Below are 23,015 nucleotides of genomic sequence, written 5' to 3' on the forward strand. Positions count from 1 at the left end.
TCCCCACAGGCGATGGTGTGCGCTGGGAAATTAACTGTGGCATTGGTTGGGTGGCCTGGCTTCTCTGACAGGGTTTCAGGCAGACACAAAGATGCTTCCCTTCACCCAATTGGATATCAAGTATTTATGTCCTTTAGAGCTTTGCTCTGTGTTGTAAGTGAACCATGGGTGGGTCTCAAGTCTCCCAGAAGCTTCTAGAGAGACTTTCAAAACTTAAGAACTCATGGTGGGAGCCAATATGGCACTGAGCCGCACATAACGGCCATGAGTTCAGATCATCTCTGAGTTGAAGAGACTTAAGATGCCCTGGCTTTTTTGAATGACAATATGCCTTAGTGGTTAAATACTACTCAGGAGCCAAAACATCTGGGTTCAAGTCCCTGCTCTCCTCCTCTCTAGCTACATGACTTTTGGCAAGTTACCTAATCATTCTGTGCCTCAGTTTCCCTATCTACAAATTAGAGATTATAATAGCTCTTACCTCATAGGGTTGATGTGTGTTAAAGCACTTAGAAAGAACTTCACTGACACCAGGCTTTGGAAGTGCCAGATAATGTTACTTTAGATAAAATTAAAATGAACGATGAGTGCTCTTTGCCGCTGATGGTTATAGGTGTTCATAGTGTCATCAAGATGAAGTAGAAAAATAAGACTAAAAACAGGAAGTCTTGGGTTCCAGCCCCACATGTTGGTGCCCCACTGTCTAGGCAATTCATTTACCTTGTTCTACCTCTGTTTCTTCATCTCTTGGATGAGGTAATGATTGTTCCAGTCATATCTTATTGCATAACAAATCACCTCAAAATTTAGTAGCTTAAAATAGCAACCATCTTTTAATAATTTCCAATCTTGTGGGTCAAGGATTCAGACAGGGATCTGTCGAGCAATTCTTCTGCTCCATGTGGCTTTAACTAAGACCAATCATGGAATTCAACCAGTGATGAGCTGATCGGGTGGGTTTCGTTCACATGTATGGTGCTTTGGCTGAGGAATGACCTGAAGGCTGGGCTCAGCTGGGACTGTCAACTGGAGCATCTACATGTGGCCACATCAACATGGTGGCTTCAGGGTTTGACATCCAATGTTCCCAGAGACAGTGTTCCAGATCACAGGGAATGGTAGCTGCCAGCTTCATAAAACCTCACTTTACAAAGTGGCACAGTGTCACTTCTGCCATATTCTATTGATCAGAGTAGGCATAGAGCCTGCACAGATTCAAGGGGTTGGGACATAGACTTCACCCCTAGATGGGAGGACTGCCACAGGGTTTGCAATCTTTAATCTCTTCTGTGATCCTGTTCTTATGACCATGATGTGTGGATACAAAGTACTGGGTAAAGTGAGCTATATATTGTCTTTTTCAAAGATCTCTTCTAGGCATGTGATGGTGACATACATGCAGCAGCTGTCGAGGCTTTGACCCTACTATGTGATAGAAATCTGGGGCTCTCCACCTGTCAAAGATTCCAGGACTAATGGAAGAAGCAGACTAAATATTTTGTTCATGTCAGAACTGTGTAAAAATGAAACGTGTTGCCTTTGTGAGAGAGTGAATTCCCTGTCATGAGAGGTATTCAAGTCCAAACTGAATAACCACTCCTTAAGATTTTCAGAGCAAGAGGCCGAGTCCCTGGCAGGCTCAGGGAGGAGTCTCCGTGTTGGGCTGCTGGGCTAGAGGGGCCATTGTGAGGGCAGTGGAACACCCAGTGAGCAGGTGGCCCCCCTCTAGGACTCAGGCCTCCCAGTCCACAGCCCCAAACCGACTCTTTGTTTTTTAATTTTTACTAATACCTTGCAAAATATCTAGACTAAATATATATAGCTACCTGTTATTTTAATCAAAGTAACTTTTAGTTTTATGAGTAATATTTATATTTCTAATATTTGTTCAACAAGTCATTCAACTGCTGACTGAAAAAAATATATAGAACTTGAAAGTTGAGAATTATGTTTTATTTGGCAAATTTTCTGAGGACTTACGTCCAGAAGACAGGCTCCCATAAAGCTCTGAGGGACTGCTCCGAAAAGAGGTATCCTCCACTATTCTTCAGCTGCCTAATCAAATCACTCCATTTGGATCCTTCTGAGAACAGCAGAATCAATCAGCCCTGTGACTGACAGGGCCTTGGTGTTCCAGCCGGGTGTGAGGCCTGAGCCTCTGAGGTGGCAGAGCTGAGTTCAGGACATTGGACCACAAGAGACCTCCTGGCCACATGTAATAACAATCAGAGAGAGCTTTCCCAGAGATCTCTGTCTCAATGCTAAGACCCAGCTCCACTCAATGACCAGCAAGCTCCAGTTCTGGACACCCCATGCCAAATAACTAGCAAGACAGGAACACAACCCTACCCATCAGCAGAGAGGCTGCTAAAATCATAATAAATTCACAGACACCCCAAAACACATCACCAGACACGGTCCTGCCCACTGGAAAGACAAAATCCAGCCACATACACCAGAACACAGGCACCAGACCCCTCTACCAGGAAGCCTACACAACCCACTGAACCAAACTTACCCACTACGGACAGACACCAGAAACAACGGGAACTACGAACCTGCAGCCTGGGAAAAGGAGACCCCAAACACAGTAAGTTAAGCAAAGTGACAAGACAGAGAAATACGCAGCAGATGAAGGAGCAAATTAAAAACCCACCAGAACAAACAAATGAAGAGGAAATAGGCAGTCTACCTGAAAAACAATTCAGAGTAATGATAGTAAAGATGATCCAAAATCTTGGCAATAGAATGGAGAAAATACAAGAAACGTTTAACAAGGACCTAGAAGAACTAAAGAGCAAACAAACAATGATGAGCAACACAATAAATGAAATTAAAAATTCCCTAGAAGGAATGAAGAGTAGAATAATTGAGGAAGAAGAACATATAAGTGACCTGGAAGATAAAATAATGGAAATAACTACCGCAGAACAGAATAAAGAAAAAGGAATGAAAAGAATTGAGGACAGTCTTAGGGACCACTGGGACAACATTAAATGCACCAACGTTCGAATCATAGGGGTCCCAGAAGAAGAGAAAAAGAAAGGGACTGAGAAAATATTTGAAGAGATTATAGTTCAAGACTTCCCTAATACGGGAAAGGAAACAGTCAATCAAGTCCAGGCAGTGCAGAGAGTTCCATACAGGATAAATCCAAGGAGAAACACGCCAAGACACATATTAATCAAAGTATCAAAAATTAAATACAAAGAAAAAATATTAAAAACAGCAAGGGAAAAGCAACAAATTACATACGAGGGAATCCCCATAACGTTAACAGCTGATCTTTCAGCAGAAACTATGCAAGCCAGAAGGGAGTGGCAGGACATATTTAAAGTGATGAAATGGGAAAAACACACAACCAAGATTACTCTACCCAGCAAGAATTCATTCAGATTCGATGGAAAAATTAAAACCTTTACAGACAAACAAAAGCTAAAAGAATTCAGAACCACCAAACCAGCTCTACAACAAATGCTAAAGAAACTTCTCTAGGCAGGAAACACAAGAGAAGGAAAAGACCTACAGTAACAAACCCAAAATAATTAAGAAAATGGTAATAGTAATGTACATATCAATAATTACCTTAAATGTAAACGGATTAAATGCTCCAAGCAAAAGACATAGAGTGGCTAAATGGATACAAAAACAAGACGTGTATATATGCTGTCTACAAGAGACCCACTTCAGACCTAGGGACACATACAGACTGAAAGTAAGGAGATGGAAAAAGATATTCTATGCAAATGGAAATCAAAAGAAAGCTGGAGTAGCAATTCTCATATCAGATACAATAGACTTTAAAATAAAGAATGTTACAAGAGACAAAGAAGGACACCACATAATGATCAAGGGATCAATCCAAGAAGAAGATATAACACTTGTAAATATTTATGCACCCAACATAGGAGCACATCAATACATAGAGCAAATGCTAACAGCCATTAAAGGGGAAATTGACAGCAGCACAATATTGGTAGGGGCCTTCAACATCCCAGTTTCACCAATGGACAGATCATCCAAAATGAAAATAAGGAAGGAAGCTTTAAATGACATATTAAACAAGATGGACCTAACTGATATTTACAGGACATTCCATCAAAATACAACAGAATACACTTTCTTCTCAAGTGCTCATGGAACATTCTGCAGGATAGATCATACCTTGCGTCACAAATCAAGCCTTAATAAATTTAGGGAAATTGAAATCATACCAAGTATCTTTTCTGACCACAACACTGTGAGACTAGATATCAATTTCTGGGAAAAATCTGTAAAAAATACAAACACATGGAGGCTAAACAATACACTACTAAATAACCATGAGATCACTGAAGAAATCAAAGAGGAAATCAAAAAATACCTAGAGGGGCTTCCCTGGTGGTGCAGTGGGTTGAGAGTCCGCCTGCCGATGCAGGGGACATGGGTTCGTGCCCCGGTCCGGGAAGATCCCACATGCCGTGGAGCGGCTAGGCCCATGAGTCATGGTCACTGAGCCTGCGCATCCGGAGCCTGTCCTCTGCACGGGAGAGGCCACAGCAGTGAGAGGCCCATTTACCGCAAAACAAAACAAAACAAAACAAAACAAAAAAACCTAGAAACAAATGACAATGAAAACATGATGACCAAAACCTATGGAATGCAGCAAAAGCAGTTCTGAGAGGGAAGTTTATAGCAATACAATCCTACCTTAGGAAACAAGAAACATCTCAAATAAACACCTACACCTTACACCTAAAGCAATTAGAGAAAGAAGAACAAAAAAAGCTCAAGGTTAGCAGAAGGAAAGAAATCATAGAGATCAGATCAGAAATAAATGAAAAAGAAATGAAACGATAGCAAAGATCAATAAAACTAAAACCTGGTTCTTTGAGCAGATAAAAAAAATTGATAAACCATTAGCCAGACTCATCTAGAAAAAAAGGGAGAAGACTCAAATCAACAGAATTAGAAATGAAAAAGGAGAAGTAACAACTGACACTGCAGAAATACAAAGGATCATAAGAGATTACTACAAGCAACTATATGTCAATAAAATGGACAACCTGGAAGAAATGGACAAATGCTCAGAAAAGCACAACATTCTGAGACTGAACCAGGAAGAAATAGAAAATACAAACAGACCAATCACAAGCACTGAAATTGAAACTGTGATTAAAAATCTTCCAATGAACAAAAGACCATGACCAGATGGCTTCACAGGCAAATTCTATCAAACATTTAGAGAAGAGCTAACACCTATCCTTCTCAAACTCTTCCAAAATATAGCAGAGAGAGGAACACTCCCAAACTCATTCTACAATGCCACCATCACCCTGATACCAAAACCAAAGAAAGATTTCAAAAAGAAAACTACAGGCCAATATCACTGATGAACATAGATGCAAAAATCCTCAACAAAATACTAGCAAACAGAATCCAACAACGCATTAAAAGGATCATACACCATGATCAAGTGGGGTTTATCCCAGAGATGCAAGGATTCTTCAATATATGCAAATCAATCAATGTGATACACCATATTAACAAATTGAAGGAGAAAAACCATATGATCATCTCAATAGATGCAGAAAAAGCTTTTGACAAAATTCAACACCCATTTATGATAAAAACCCTCCAGAAAGTAGGCATAGAGGGAACTTACCTCAACATAATAAAGGCCATATATGACAGACCCACAGCCAACGTCGTCCTCAATGGTGAAAAACTGAAACTATTTCCACTAAGATCAGGAACAAGACAAGGTTGCGCACTCTCACCACTATTATTCAACATAGTTTTGGAAGTTTTAGTCACAGCAATCAGGGAGGAAACAGAAATAAAAAGAATGCAAACTGGAAATGAAGAATTAAAACTGCCACTGTTTGCAGATGACATGATACTATACATAGAGTATCCTAAAGATGCTACCAGAAAACTACTAGAGCTAATCAATGAATTTAGTAAAGTAGGAGGATACAAAATTAATGCACAAAATCTCTTGCATTCCTATACACTAATGATGAAAAATCTGAAAGAGAAATTAAAGAAACACTCCCATTTACCACTGCAACAAAAAAATAAAATATCTAGGAATAAACTACCTAAGGAGAAAAAAGACCTGTGTGCAGGAAACTATAAGACACTGATGAAAGAAATTAGAGATGATACAAACAGATGGAGAGATATACCATGTTCTTGGATTGGAAGAGTCAACATTGTGAAAATGAGTATATTACCCAAAGCAATCTACAGATTCAATGTAATCCCTGTCAAACTACCAATGGCATTTTTCACAGAACTAGAACAAAAAATTTCACAGTTTGTATGGAAACAGAAAAGACTCCTAATAGCCAAAGTAATGTTGAGAAAGAAAGATGGAGCTGGAGGAATCGGGCTCCCTGACTTCAGACTATACTACAAAGCTACAGTAATCAAGACAGTATGGTACTGGCACAAAAACAGAAATATAGATCAATGGAACAGGATAGAAAGCCTCGAGATAAACCCACAGACATATGGTCACCTTATCTTTGATAAAGGGTCAAGAATATACAATGGAGAAAAGACAGCCTCTTCAATAAGTGGTGCTGGGAAAACTGGACAGCTACATATAAAAGAATGAAATTAGAATACTCCCTGACACCATACACCAAAATAAACTCAAAATGGATTAAAGACCTAAATATAAGGCCAGAGACTATAAAACTGTTAGAGGAAAACATAGGTAGAACTCTCTATGACATAAATCACAGCAAGATCCTTTTTGACCTACCTCCTAGAGAAATGGAAATAAAAACAAAAATAAACAAATGGGACCTAATGAAACTTAAAAGCTTTTGCACAGCAAAGGAAACCATAAACAAGATGAAAAGACAACCCTGAGAATGGGAGAAAATATTTGCAAACGAAACAACCGACAAAGGATCAATCTCCAAAATTTACAAGCAGCTCATGCAGCTCAATATCAAAAAAACAAACAGCCCAAACCAAAAATGGGCAGAAGACATAAATAGACATTTCTCCAAAGAAGGTATACAGATTGCCAACAACCACATGAAAGGCTGCCACCATCACTAATTATTAGAAAAATGCAAATCAGAACTACATTGAGGTGTCACCTCACACTGGTCAGAATGGCTATCATCAAAAAATCTACAAACAGTAAATGCTGTAGAGGGTGTGGAGAAAAGGGAACCCTCTTGCACTGTTGGTGGCAAGTAAAGTAATACAGCCACTATGGAGAACAGTGTGGAGCTTCCCTAAAAATCTAACGGTAGAACTACCATATGACCCAGCAATCCCACTACTGGGCATATACCCTGAAAAAACCATAATTCAAAAAGAACCCTGTACCACAATGTTCATTGCAGCACTATTTACAATAGCCAGGACATGGAAGCAACCTAAGTGTCCATCAATAGATGAATGCATAAAGAAGATGTGGCACATATATACAATGGAATATTACTCAGCCATAAAAAGAAACGAAATTGAGTTATTTGTAGTGAGGTGGTTGGACCTAGAGACTGTCATATAGAGTCAAGTATGTTAGAAAGAGGAAAAAGAAATACCATATGCTAACATATATATATGGAATATATAAAAAAAAGAAAAGGTTCTGAAGAACCTAGGGGCAGGACATGAATAAAGACGCAGACGTAGAGAATGGACTTGAGGATACGGGGAGGGGGTAGGGTAAGCTGGGATGAAGTGAGAGAGTGGCATGGACATATATACACTACCAAATGTAAAATAGATAGCTAGTGGGAAGCAGCCACATAGCACAGGGAGATCAGCTCGGTGCTTTATGGCCACCTAGAGGGGTGGGATAGGGAAGGTGGGAGGGAGACGCAAGAGGGAGGGTATATGGGGATATATGTATATGTATAGCTGATTCACTTTGTTATACAGCAGCAACTAAGACAACAATGTATAGCAATTATACTCCAATAAAGATGTTAAAAAAATATATATGTAGGGCTTCCCTGGTGGCGCAGTGGTTGAGAGTCTGCCTGCCGATGCAGGGGACACGGGTTCGTTACCCGGTCTGGGAAGATCCCACATGCCGCGGAGCGGCTAGGTCCGTGAGCCATGGCAGCTGAGCCTGCGAGTCTAGAGCCTGTGCTCTGCAACAGGAGAGGCCACAACAGTGAGAGGCCCGTGTACCGGAAAAAAAGTAAAAAAAAAAAATATATATATATATATATATATATATATATATACCTGAAAAAAATATGATTTTCAAAGCAGTCTGTGTGAAAGCTGGAGCTATGTTGTCTCTGAGGTATGCTTCAGGGATGAGACTTTGGGAATATTTGATTTCTACGGAAGGCTTCTAGGTGTTGTCTTCTCAGTCCAAGGGGCAGAGAACGAGGACAGTTTGGAGTGACTAATAGTGCTTTCTGACCAAAGCCATGGGGTCTTGGGCTGAAGCAAAACCTGCCTCTACAGATAGTCCCTGCCACCCACATGGAAGACGGGGAAAGCGAATCAGCGTTTTGAGCAGATACTGGGGGCAGGGGGACGGTGCTCAGCATGTTATATATGTGACCTCATTAGATACTCACAGTTTCCTTGAAATATGGTATTATTCCCCTGATTTCTTACATGAGGAAACTGAGTCACAGAGAGGTTCAGTTACCCCTCATGATCCAGAGCTGGAAAGTGATGGAGTCCCAGATTCAAACTCAGGTCTGTCAGGCTCCAAACCTCACCCTCTTCCCACCTCTGCATTGTAGTTCCCTTCAGTGGGAATATACAGTGCTAGCTGGGCTTCCCTTGGTTGCAAATGACAGAAGTAGTCCATGGAGAGAGGAAGAAGAGGAATGTCTGTGCCCAGCTCCCTCTCAACCCCCATTTCCCGCTGGTCAGTGTGCCCAGTTGGGAGCTAAGTCTTCTTCACTTCAGAATTGTAATCCCACATCCTGTCAGCACCCTCCCACAATGTCAGCACCCACACCGCACTGGAAAGTGTCTCTTCCAAGTCTGGAAAATGTCAGAAGAGCCAGAAACTCTGGGCATGTGGCTGGGAGAGGCCCGCACTCCTGGGACTTGTAAGTGATCTGCCACAAATGGAGAACCACCTGGGCCCAAGTCAGGCACAGCAGCAGATCTTTGAGAAGGACCTTTGGGAAGAGTCACAAGATTTGTGTCTCCAGTACTTTGTGACCTTGGGAATGTCACTGAATCTCTCTGAGATTTAGTGTCCTCAACTGTGAAATGGAGCTGATAATACCCACCCACCTTCCAGATCAGGAATAATATTAGCCCCGGTTGAGTGTGGTACTTGGCATCTAGCAGGCAATACACACATAGGAACTATTATTTGTAGGGTTATGAGTGACTCCGTTCTGGTGACATTGGCATGGCTGCATTCTCTGGGGGAAGACTATTGAGTTTTGATAAGAACTCTTGAGCTAGAGTGCTGAATGGATTAGCAGATCTGAGAAGGAGGCATAAAGAAGGAGAAAATGCCATCCAGGAAGGAAGTGCGCAAAATGCCTGTTCATCACTTGTTTCTCACACAGGACCTGCTGTGTAGTTTGTGGGGCTGCTGCCCAATGGACATGGGAGATGCCTTGTTCGAAGGTTATTGAGCATTTCAGGACGGCATCAGCAAGAGTATTAAACCAAGCACGGGCCGTTTCTGAGTGCAAGGCCCTTTGCCACTGTACCGGTCACATGCCCATGACACCAGCCCTGTCCCACACTTACACACTGCCAGAGTGAAGCAAGTGCTGCTGTGGGCCAGAGCTTGGCAATGTTCCCTTTTCCCTAGCAACCTGTCTTCCTGCCTATGCCCAGCTTGATGGGGTCTTGGAAACATCAGAGGAGGGGAAGGGATCTTGAAGCTGATTGAAAACACCTCTACCTGAGCCCCGATGGTCATCAGCAAGTCAATGGGTAACATAGAGATTAAGGGCAAATATAGAACATATATATATAAATTTTTTTTGTTGACATGATTCCATGTACTTACAGGAGTGTTGCCATGGTGATTGGCAGGGCCAGCTGTTGTTTCATTTCCCCCAAAGAATTGTATGGTAATGATGGTCCCCTGGAGAGTTCTCCTGGGACAAAGAATGATATTAAAAATCTGCAAATCAATGAACAGGTAGTGGATAGGACCTCATTCTCATTAGTCGTAATTAACGGGATTTTACAGCACTTTGATGAGAAGTGGCTAATTTGGGATAGAAATGCAGAGAGGAGATTGCTTTTGGAACCTGGGTTTGAATCTTCTCTCTGTCACTTAATAGCTATGTCACTTAATTCCTCTGAGCCTGAGTTTCCTCATTTAGGAAATCGAGATCATTATACTAAACTTATGGGAGCATTCAAAATAAAGTATGTGGAATACTCAGCTCAGTATCTGGAACATTGTAGACATGCACTTCAGGGTTGCTATGGTGATATTACTGAAATAATAATAATATAAAGCTGCCATTTATTGAGGACGTCCACCTGAGTGTCCCAGTGTTTATATGCATCACCTCATTTAACCTTTATAACAACCTTATGAAATGAATAAATTGTTATCTTCATTTTAGAGATTAGCGATGAGGACACAGAGAGGTTAAGAGACGTGCCTGAGGTCACACAGCTAGTAAATGACAATATCAGGATTCAAACCCAGGCAGTCCAGAGCCCAACCTCTTAACTGTTATACACAGCGCCCCTGGATTAATGATGACATGAAGACTGAATAAATGCTGAGAGACATGCAGTCTCCTAGATTTTGAGTTGGTTTTGGAAGATGGGTCCTCGATGAAGTAAGGAGTAGCCTTCCTTCTACAGCAAAGGCAGTGCGGGTGAGAGTGGAGGAGGGGGTGTTTTAATAAGTATCTGCTGGTGAGGGCTGTTCTGTGGACCAGCCTTGCTCAGCCCCAGAACTTCAAATGTCTTTTCCTAGGACTGTCTCACTGATTCCTCTGGAGTTGCAGCAACTCCCACCCTGGTTTGATCCAAGGGTCAGGATCAGGGTCAGGATTAACAGACTGACTCATTGACTCCCCCTCCAGTGGTCCTTCCTCCCCAGGGCTCTGAGATTGCTGACCTTGGTCCTCCCCAAAACTTAACAAAAACAAATAATCATACAAGCACACAAGCAGCCCTTAGACTTCTCTCTAATCCTATGTGGTTCCTCAAATATGGCAGGCAGTTTCTTTCCCAGGGACTTTGCACATGCTGTCTCTTCCAGGGCTGCTTTTCCCAGCCCTCATTCCCAGCCCCACTCATTGCTGGACAAATTTCTAATCATCCTTCATTTGTGAGCATATTGTTCCTCAAGGAAGCCTTCCTTTGGGTCTTCGGGGAAGTCTTCTGGGATGACTACCCCCACCCCAGGCTCTGTTAAGTCCCCTTGTTATACAATCCTACAGCCACCTGTCTGTCTTTTGTATCACTTATCAGAATTTTCATTAAATAATTAGGAGTGTAGTGATTTGTTTAAGATCTGTCTCTTGCAATAACTATTTTACTCACTCCTGTATCCTTGGAACAATGGCTGACTGAATTTGTTGAATAAACGGATGAATGAATAAAACCTCCAAAGACCCACCACCTATACTGGGGGGAAAGCTTGTGTCTTGCAAGGTGAGAACTTCATGGCTGTCCCAGCTTCCCTGATATTTGGTAGGTTGACTGTGGTCCCACTAAATGTTCAGGAAAAAGCAAACAAAACACCATCATTACATATCAGGGCAGCATGAGAAGGAAGGGAAGAAAATATATTTACCAAGCTTCTACTGCATTTCAGGGCCTATGTCTCTCGTTTAGTCCTCAAAACCCCTGCAGTGTAGGCGAAATGATTTGCACTTGACAAACGAGGAAACAAAAAAGAGAAAGGACAGATCGATAATTAGGGCAAGTTAGTCCTTGCTGTGGATCCCAGTGCCCTGTTCTGTAGAATGAGAGTGGGACAGGTAAGTGGACAACTCTTAAGATCCCTTTCAACTTGGTCCTTCTCTGCCTGAGGTTTAGTCCCCTGTTGTTCAGCCGTGTGTGTGGATGTGTGTGCAAATGCACAAAATCATCTGGGACGGGGACATTGTCATTAGCATGAGTACCGGGCTGCAAGCTCTCAGAGGGGAACCCCGCTTTGGCTAATTACATCTCAGAGTTTGGACAGGAGTGTCTGTGTCCTGTGCACCCTGGGAAGGCTGGATGATCTTGTTCAGCTTTTACATTATTCCATAGGAAGGATTAGAAGGGGATTAGATGCAAATGCATTTAAGATTTGGCTGCATCGAGCTTGTATTCCCAGCCCTGATAGTTGGGATAGTTATTCAACCCAGGATCTCAGGCTGCTTTTCCCAGCTTTTTCCTGCTGAGCTGCAATAAATGATAATGTAATCAATGGAGGCAAGTTGGGAAGATAATCGGTTGCCCCCACCTTCTCTTTGCTGGTTCTTTAGAGTTCATCAGTGTCTACCCCCTCAAGCCACAGATTCACTGCCCCTAGAACACTAAGGAAGAAATGGACTTTTATTCTGGGGGCTGGGCGGTTGAGCTCCTGACATTTGCTGGAATTGCTTTAATCTTGCCTCGAACAGCCAGCTAGAAAGAAGTGTCTGAGCTAGATCTTGCAGGCAGAGACCCACCTCCAAAGTCTGGGGGCTTTTCCCCATTCCTGGGGGTGTTCTTCCTCTGGGCATTAACATTTTCCAGGAGGAACTATCTAATGCTTTTAGTTCTTGGACTTTTGCAGGTGTAAACAGATTGTTAGATAGGATTAGAAAACCAGATTTACAATTTGAGAAAATATCAGAAGGACTTTTAAGATAGAAAACAGGGACTCAGGGTATACAGGGAGGAAATGAGGGGAAGATACCCCGGAGCCATTGTTGATATGTGAGGGAATGAGGAAAACCATCTCAGGATGTAATAGTAACAAATCCTTCCATAGCTCTCTGTGCCAGGCACTGTTTTAAACACACTATGTATATGAACTCATTGACCTTCACAGTTATATATGCTATGAGTTTGGTACTATTTTTGTATCTATGTTCAGTTGAGGCACAGAGAGGGGGTGGAGTCTGGCCTCAGACCACCAAACTGACTGATGATGCTGTACTATTTCTTCTCTTTTTAATTCATGTTCTCTTTTGAAGTATACGGACGTTCTCAGAGCTACTAGAACAACGGATAAAGCAGTGGTTAAGCTGAGGGTGTTGTGACCAGGAGGAGGTCCAGGCAGTGTGTCCTCACAGAAGCGGGTGTGGGTTATTTGGGGGGCGGGGAATAGGGTGAACGTGGATTGTGGTGACAGTTGCACAAAACAGGAGAGGAGGTTAATTGGGCTGCCAGAGGTGAGATGACCAAGCCAGCCCTGAAGGCTAGGACCGTCCCAATCCAAAGTCCAGGCTTTTGGTCCATGCCCATGCACTCTGTGTGTTGCAGCCTGCCCAGCAAGGACTGATCATTTTGTTTGCTCACCAAAGAGCCCTGGGAAGTGGTCAGCTCTTCTTTTACTGGCTTCTAGGGGCAGCATCCCTTGAGTTATCCTTGGCGTCTGTGTCATAGGCACAGAGAGAATAGAACACAGAGGAATAAAGGTGGGGAAGGGAGGACATAGTTATCACAGTAAGAAGACCAGCTCTTCACTTTTGTTTATAAACTGAAAGAAGAGCTGGGATGACACCGTATTTATTTGCATATGGCTTTATGATGTATGCTGTGTGCGTTCACCTGCCTCTTGTGTGACCCTCACCGCAAGGCTGGGAGGTAGACTTATTTATTAATCTTGGTTTGCGGCTGAGAAACGAGTCCAGGAGGTTTAAGTGACGTGTCAGTGCCGGAGCTGGCAAATGGCAAAGCCTGTCTTTGCACCCATATTTCCTGGCTCCATGTCTGCGGGGTCTTGTCAGTCCATGGTTGTCATCATAGAGCACAGCCAGGAGACTTGGGGACTCACGGAGAAAAGGCAGGCATGCATGAACGTTTTGGACCTGCTGCTTCACCCATCAGCACAGGTAGCCCAGCCTGGTGCCATGGTCCCCAGTAGACACAAGCCCCAGGAGGCTTAAACTGGGCTGCAGCGGGGCTTACGAGGTATGTATGGTATGATCCCATTTATATGAAATGTCCAGAGTAGGCAAATACAGAGACAGAAAGTAGATTCGTGGTTGCCTAGGTTTGGGGAAGAATGAAAAGAAAGGGCAGTGATTGCTAATAGATGCATTTTTTATGGGTAAACAATTCTTCTTGAGATGTTTCGGCTCTTTTTTTTTTTTAATCAGGTCAGTCAGTTTGTAGAGAGGTTAACAATTCCTGTTCCTCCTAAGCTTCATTGACAGAAGTCTCACTCTTCATTAGATTCTCCTTGATCATTTTCTGTATCACAGGTCAGATTTCTTGATGAGGCTGTACTATTTCTCCCTTTTTTTTTTTTTTTTTTTTGCGGTATGCGGGTCTCTTACTGTTGTGGCCTCTCCCGTTGCGGAGCACAGGCTCCGGACGCGCAGGCTCAGTGGCCATGGCTCACGGGCTTAGCCGCTCTGCGGCATGTGGGATCTTCCCAGACCGGGGCACGAACCCGTGTCCCCTGCATCGGCAGGCGGACTCTCAACCACTGCGCCACCAGGGAAGCCCCGTTTCTCCTTTTTTAAATTCATGGTCTCTTCTGAAGTGCACAAGTTCTCCCAGAGCTACTAGGAGAACTGAAAAAGCAATGGGTAAGCTGAGGGCGATGTGACCAGAAGAGGGTATAGGCACTGCATCCTCACAGAAGTGGGTATGGGTTATTTGGGGGGAGTAGGGTGAACACTGATTGTGGTGATGGTTGCACAGCTCTGTGAATAGACTAAAAACCATCAGGTTGTATACTCCAAACAGATGAATTGTACGAGAATAATCCATCAATAGAGCTGCTATTATTTTGAAAAAAAAAAAGTGGGGAAGACATCTGGAGGCATGGAGCTGGGAGGCAGGTGGGTGCGTGAGAAACGCCAGGCTGGAAAGTGGGAGTTTTTTCATGCAGCCTTTCTGGGCCAGACGACAATTGCTGTCTCTCTGCCTGTCTCCATTACCCTCTGTTCAGGCCTGGGAGGTGAGGCTGGAGGGAAGTGCCAGAATAGGAGAACACTGCCCTCGTCACCCAGGCCTCGGTGCCCCGGCGATGACTCTGCTGGGCCTGGGCCACTGCTGGGGCCCTGGCGAGCTCTGCAGGCTCCCCGAGCCTCAGGCCCTGCCATCTGGCGTGGACACCAGCCTTTCCCTGTGACCCAGGACACTTGGCACATTGAGCACAGACTGAAAAACATCGTCCTATCCAAAAACTACATTTGCCAAATAGGAATGGATGTAGCCAGTAACAACGCATTCTGCAGTCTGATGGCCAGGATGCTGCGCACTGTCCTCTGGGGTTCCTGCCTAAAGCCTTTTGTACCCCAGCCCAGTCTTTGACATTGCTCTGCCTGGACAGACTCCAAGGGAAATAGACAGACTCTGTTTCCCTTCCCATCAGGAAACCGCCCTGTTCGCCGGTGAGCTCTCACTTCAGTAGGTTCTGTTGGGACCCTTAGGTGCCCTTCCTGAGGGGTGGAATGGTGGTGGGGTGTCTGGACAACACTGAGAGCTGCGGGCCACAGGGAGGGGGGTGATGGCAGTTTGAAGACTCCTCTGACTTTGTCTCCAGGGAAAACAGCCTCTTTCATTAGCTGTAAATGAAACCCAGAACTGGCAGCTTCCTTTCTGGAGCGGCCACTGAGCACAGAGGCTGGGACGGGTTCTCTGGGAGACAGGTCTGCAGAAGGTAGGAGACAGTGGGAAGTGGTACGGAGGTGCCAACTGGCAAGTGGCTGCGTAGAGGGAAGGGGAAAGGAGGAAAAAGAGGGAGTCCTGTCCCCCGAGGGAGGCTAAAACTCACAAGGGAACTGTCATGCATTCACATTGTATTTTAGGCTCTTAGAGTGAAAGCGTGATTCATTAGAAAGGGGCCAAGTGGCTAGTTTGCCTTTCTAGATAACTCAGAGTTAGGCAAAACTACTTTTCTGTTTTAAGCCTGGTAGGAAAAAAGATTGGAAATACCTTGGTCCCCTTCTCATCAGTCCTGGAGATGCTTTCCCAACAGCGTGCCTCAATCCCGATGTCCCACACGCATCCTTTCACAGGTGTGCACCAGATTGGGATCAGATCAACAAGTGAAGGGCATTTTTGCAATACCAGAGTACATGGACTGTTTACGCTGGTTTGGGTGATGCCACAAAAAGGGGAATATAACCTGCCATGGATAAGAAGGAGAAAGTTAATTCTTAGATTGACTCGAAAGACGTGAGAACTTTGCTTTCCTGTATTTTTCCTTTAAAACCTATTTTTTTCCTTTAAAAATGCTAGTACCTGCGCCAAGGTTAACATCCAGGGCCAAAGGCCTGAGGGCCATTCTGTCTCCTCAAGATGCCTTTGCATCGCTCTGCTCCAGTCCGTATTGTGTTTGTCGTGTAGGGTGCCTATCACAGGAAAGTCTTCATTTGCCAGTTGCAAGCCGGGGGTTGGCACTGTTGTCCTCAGAACTAGAACAATCCAGTTCTCCCAGGGTTTAACTGATACTCTCACCAGATCCTTTGAACAACACTGTGACGTTGCTGTCCTTCTGATCTTATTTTTACAGACATTGTAGGTGAAACTATTTGTCACCTCCGCAGCCCAGGCCTACCTGTCAGGCCACAGGAGTCCCTCAGGCACATGACTCCCTCCCCCATGCCCCAGAAGCTGCTGATAGGACCGGAGTCCCCCTTCTCCTCATCTCAGAGAGATCAGCTCACCAGCCCTTTTATCCGTGTGTGTTTGACATTTAACCCTAGGAGATGCTCCCTAGATGTCTATGGCTTTATTGCCTGGGAGGGAATCACACAGGAGAGGATTCTGGGTAGGAGGTCAGGCTGCCCCGGGGGGAACTCCCACCTCCCAGGCTGGCTGGCCTTGCCCTGGCGGCAGCCCCAGGCTCTCTGAAAGCCTGCCCGCAGTAGCTGCTTTTTTTTATGAGGGGAAATTTGGACTCATGAGTCCAACCAGAGGAGCTAGCCCTGGCCCAGGCAGGCGCAGGCTGTGCCCTGGGCTGAGAAGTATTAGGGGGCCTCTGAGCTGTTTCATTCTGCTGTCACCTTCCATTTTCAATGGCGCAAGGGGACTGAGGAGGCTGGGAAACCTCGGTTCTCCACTCCTAAGTTAACCTATGACTTTGTAAAGTTAAAAAAACACACACAATAGTAGTTCATAGTATGGACTTTGGGATTTGAACACCAGCTTTGAAGGTGACCAGTCATGTCTTTCTGACAAGTTCTCTAACTCCTGTAAGCCTCAGTTTCCTCAGCTGTAGAATGGGGTGGAGCAGGGCAGGGGGGATGGCTAACCTGAGACAGGTAGTGTGAAGAATATTCGTTTTATAAAGCACATTGCACAGTGTCTGGCACCTGGGAATAAAGGAAAGCAGGCATTATTCTAGCAAGTCACCGTGCATGTCTGGGCCTCTCTTTCTTTATCTGGGAAATGGGGACTCAAAGGACAGAGAGCTCACACATTCTCTACAGACAGGGAAACAGCAGCCTCTCCCTCCTCTTCAACAACCACACATTGTCTCTGCTTCTGTCTTCTTTTCCCATCATTTTATTTTTTTAAGTAGCAATTTTTCCTAACAGTGAAACTTCATTCTTTAAAAAAAATTTTAGAAAGTATAAACATAGAAAAAGAAACTTAAAATTCCTATAATTTTAGAACCCAGAGAACATTTTCGAATATAACTTTCCAGTTTACATGTATTCTTTTTTTTTTTCACCTTATAATTTCAAGTACGGTTTTCCCAGGCAATTTCTTGATTGTTCTTCAGCATGGCCTTAAATAGCCATTTGATGGTCCAAAGTATGGAAATCTTAAAAATTATTCTATAAAGCTTATATTGTTGGACATTAATTTCTAGTTTCCCCTTGGTACAAATACACTGTGTGTTAAGGGACTATTGCCGTAATTTCAGGGAGTGATGCTGGAGGCAAGGGAGTGGCCAGGACTGGTCAGACTGGGATATGTTTTGAAGGTAGAGCCAGCAGGATTCGCTGATTGAGCGGGTGAGGCATGGGCATGTGGGGAAAAGAAAGGCAGCAAGGATGACTCCAAGGGTTTCAGCCCGAGCAACTAGAAGCATGGATTTGCCCTTGACTGAGACGGGAAGGCTTCCCATGGAGCGAGTTTGGAGAGGAAGAGCAGAAGTTTGTTTTTAAAACATGAAGTTGGAGTTTCTATCAGACATCCAAGTGGAGCTGTCAAATAGGCCATTGGATATATGAGTATGGAATTCAGGGAAGATGTCCTGGCTGGAGATATAAAGTAGGATGTTATCCATGTGTGATCCATAAATTTAAAGAATTGAGACCACATGAGATCTCTAAGGGAGCTGCAGAACTCAGAATAGCTGCCACCACAGTGGGGACCTTTCTTCTTTTTGTTGCCGGGAAAAGGTGACACGTTCCCCTCTTTCTCCTTAGCCAATGATGTAGTGTCACAGTTTGAGCCCCACAATACCGAACAAACTTCTGCCTTCACTAACAACTCCCCAGAGTCCAGAATTGCTACCCTTACCAGTAACACCTTGGGCGGAAAACCACGCCAGCTGTCCTCAGTTGTGGATACAAGAGGCCCGGCTGGGAACTCTTTTGCGGCTGATTTCTTTGCAGCCTATGTAGCCTTGTGCTAATTTGCACACCTGGGTTAATCCTTCTCCACCACAGCTCACCCCCATGTGGAAAGCAAAATGAGCTCGTCTACGACCACTGTTTTGTTTCCTTTGGCTGACGTCGTGGGGGCAGAGGGGACATGAGATGATGGTGGAGTCCACTTGTAGTCTTGGCTGGCTCCATTTTGGTCCCTCTGGCTATTGGTCAGTGACCTCTGAAAGGAGAGGGCAGGAGAAATGGGGACTGAGGAAAAGCCAAACGGCGCCCCGCTGGCCTGGCGTTTTCACTCAGGTGAGGATGTGAGGCTCAGAGAGGGTGGGCAACAGACCCAGGTCATCTGCACAGTGCCCCAAGTATACCTGTCAACAGTGGGGTTTAGTGGGTAAATGCTGGGAATTTCAGTGAACAAAGAAGAGAGATGCGGTGATAGGTGACGTTATCAGCACTGTTTAAAAGGTGAAATTTCAAGTGAGTTTTTGCAAAAGAGAATGAGTGGATTGGTGAGAAAATGACAGAAGGACTCACAGCTCATTCCCTTCCTTTGGCCGCCACAGTCCGCTTTCCCTGCTGCCCATGGATGTTATGTGGTCACCGCAGAGCCGCATCTCACAGCCACCCTAGCGCTTGTGAGCGTGCCCTGGCCCGGGGGGCTTTTCTGTGGAATCTCTGCTCTGATTCAAAGCTTTCTGGTTCTGGTCTTGAGCACTCACATGTCCTTGGGCAAATCACCAAATCTCTTCAAGTCTTAGTGTCTTCATCTTTTAAATGAGAATAATGATACCTGCCTGCAGAATTTTTGAGAGCATGGAGTAAAACAGTGCCCACAACTTGCCCATCAATGCCTAGCAGTTAGTTCAGTATCATGCACTCCAAACTCACCTCTGTCTTGCCTGCCCATAAATGGCTGAGTTACCTTTCACCCTGCAAAGAGGAGGTGATTGAGCACCAAAGGACTGGGGATCGTTCCAGAATTCCAGGTCAAGCCCACAGAGGTGGATGAGGCTCTTGACCAAACTTATTCAGATGACATACCAAACAGCTGGAGAGGCAGCTAAAAGCCTGGCTCTCAACCATGGTTCTATGGCCCCCACCCTGGTAGCCCAGCACCCTTCACAGGTGACAAAACCAATTAGGATCAGTGGGTAAAAGTAATTTTATTATTACTAGGTGGTAGAACCAGCATTTGAACCCTGACCATGTAGCTCTAGAGTCCCCACCAACATGCATGGTACCCTGCTGTCTCCCACCAGTTCACAGACAGTGGGCACTCCATGCGTAACTGTCGAATGAATGAAGAAATGCGAGAAGGACCCCCTTCCTGGGCTGGTGTTCAGTGAGGCTTTCCCTGGCTGCACCTGTCTTAGCTTGTGAGGCAGCCCAGCACATCCACACACCATATTATCCCTCCCATCTCAATTCACCAGACCCAGCCAGGTCATGGGAGTTCACTGAGGATCAGACCTGGAGGAGAATATCCTTCAGCAAATAGCTCCTTGGAGAAAATGAGGCAAACTGCATGAGCACAAGTCAAGTGATGATCCCACATGCACTGGCCGGGCCTCTCAGGGAGACGCTGTGCCTCGTCTGGGGATGCCGAGGCTGGAAGCAGCATGTGCTTTTGATAATTCAGCTGTAGCACAAACGTGCTAATGAGGGTTGTGTTCATTTTGTGCTACATAAAGCAGGTTTGATGAACTGAGCAGGACAGAAGCATTTTGAGGGAATAGCGCTTTCTCTCTGGCTGAGACTTTTCAACTCTTCTCTTTGGTCTGAGGGCCTTGAAGTCCTTTCTTGGCTGGACCAGGAGAGGCAGAGGGTTTCTGGAAGGGTGCTAGGAGTTGGGGTCTCCTTCATGCTCAGGCAGCCCCTGACCTCAGGGACCACCGAAAGGATATGGCTGCCTCTAATCCTCTTCCACGTGATGCACCCAGAAACAACCACGCATGGGCGTTTTACCAGACTGTGGCCCGGAAGATGGCACCAGCCCATTTTCAGGCAAGTACAACCATCTGCAGAGGAAGCAAAATTGCTACTGAAATCTAGGGAAGCATCAAAGGACTTGACAGTCCAGAAGGGTAGGAGCCACGAGATGCCAACCCCATGGCAAAATCTCCCCCATGGCTTGTGGGGACCCGCACCTGACTGTCTCTGCCCGCCCCGTCCGGCCCTTTCTCGATCCACGCACCTCATTCTGTAGCTGCTCAGCCTGCTTTTCTTTCCCATCATAGTTCCCTCCTGCCCCGGGCTCCTTGCAGATGCTGCTGTTTTTTCCTCGTCTCTCCTTCTTCCTTTCTGCTCCTTCGGGGTCCCCCTCCCTCGCTTCACCCTGCTTTTGGAGATTCTAAGCGCAGGCCTCTTGCAGAGAACACGAGCTGCTCAGTAACATCAAAGACAGTCTGGGTTTCAGGGAGGGAGAGCGGGAGAAGCCAGTGGTGTGTCTCCAGGTATCTCTGGGTACCAGGTGCTCTGCCCCTGTGTGGCACTCACAGGAGCAAAGAGGTGGCCTTGGGAGAGCAGAGGCTGCCACCGGCTGCCACTGCCACTTCATTACTCATCTGCTAACTGTGACAAATGGGGATTTTACAGCTCCCCCGGCCCTCATTGTGAGCTGCAGCAGTGCTTTGATGGAGGGGAATGGAAGGCCAGCCTAGAAATCCCTTCAACGAGTCCATGTGACCACCCACTGGTTCATTTGGACCTTGCAAAACTGAGTCTGGGGGCTTCCCTGGTGGCGCAGTGGTTGAGAGTCCGCCTGCCGATGCAGGGGACACGGGTTCGTTCCCCGGTCCGGGAGGATCCCACGTGCCGCAGAGCGGCTGGGCCCGTGAGCCGTGGCCGCTGAGCCTGCGCGTCCGGAGCCTGTGCTCCGCAACGGGAGAGGCCACGACAGTGAGAGGCCCGTGTACCATTAAAAAAAAACAAAACTGAGTCTGGGTCCCAGTTGGTGATGAGGCAGGGAGGGGTGGTGGGCCTGGGACCTACAGCTCCAAGCTGAACCCTGCTTCTCTCCGTGTCCTAGTGAAGTCCTCAGCTTGGATCGTTCACATTGGGTGATCAGCGGTAGCCACTCGGCTAAAAGAAGTGGCGGGGTCATGCGCAGCTGCTGAACTCCTGAGAGGAGGGTGTGAGGGCTGAGGCTAGGGACAAGATTTCCTTCTGGAACCTTCTGGAGACCGCGGTTCCAGAGGCCAGTGCCCAGGTCCTGGGCTGCTGTGGGGAGGGACAGGGAGCCAGAGCAGCAGGGAGCAGGGCTCTGGGTCCTAGCAAGCAGGACCTGGCTGACCTGGCAACACGTCGTGGAGTCTCAGCGTCCTCACCTGTAACACGGGAGGGTAATACCTCTCCAGGTTGTTAGGAAGATGAAATTAGCTAGTGTACGTAAGCGCTTAGCAATAAAGGATCGCTTCCAAGAGCAGTTGTCAGGGAGAAGGAAGATTCTCATGCCTGTCCAGCTCACAGTTCTGTTCTTAGCTTATCTTACATGTTAGTGGGGATACTTGAGGAGCCCCCATTCTATCTGTATGAATCAGAACTGCCATCAGTGAGCATTTATGGAAGGCCATGGGCTTAAATATCACATCTCTGATCTTTTTTTTTTTTTTTTCTGTACGCGGGCCTCTCACTGTTGTGGCCTCTCCCGTTGCGGAGCACAGGCTTCGGACGCGCAGGCCCGGCGGCCATGGCTCACGGGCCCAGCCGCTCTGCGGCATGTGGGATCTTCCTGGACCGGGGCACGAACCCGTGTCCCCTGCGTCGGCAGGTGGACTCTCAGCCACTGCACCACCAGGGAAGCCCCACACCTCTGATCTTTACAATCATCCTGCAAGTAGGTCCCTCCTGCCCTGAGCCATTCTCCAGATGAGGATGCAGGAATCAGGGAAGCTAAGAAACTTACCCAAGGTCACTCGGGGAGATGCTACCCAGGACTGTCTCTCTGCCTGGCTTAGAGCCAGGGGTCAGCTGGATCCTTCCTTTTCCTTTGGCCACTATCATTTAGTCCCTTTCCCGAAGAGCTCTAGCCAATTCTTATCTCTCTCACCCTCTGCTCTGAGAGGCAGAATGCAGTAGGGGTTAAAACTGAGGTTTTGCAGATCAGACAGATGGGGGGTTTGGATCCAGCCTGGCCACCTACTAACTGCATGGCTTGGACAAGTCATTTGCCCTCTTTGGGCCGCATGTCTCTATTTGTAAAGTGAAAATAAGGTCTGCTTCACAGACAGGTCACGAGGGAGTAGAATCACTCAAAGATGTGTGGGTGCCTGGGGAGATGCCAGATCTTTCTCCCCTTCCTCGGGGGTGGCTGCACAGCTTGGAAGCCTCCACAAAGCCTCCTTCGGCAGAACAGCAAGAGGGCAGGGGGGGCAGGCT

This window comes from Monodon monoceros, unplaced genomic scaffold (assembly GCF_005190385.1).
Source record: "Monodon monoceros isolate NGI ecotype Baffin Bay Population unplaced genomic scaffold, NGI_Narwhal_1 Super_Scaffold_7, whole genome shotgun sequence".
Lineage (NCBI taxonomy): Eukaryota > Metazoa > Chordata > Mammalia > Artiodactyla > Monodontidae > Monodon > Monodon monoceros.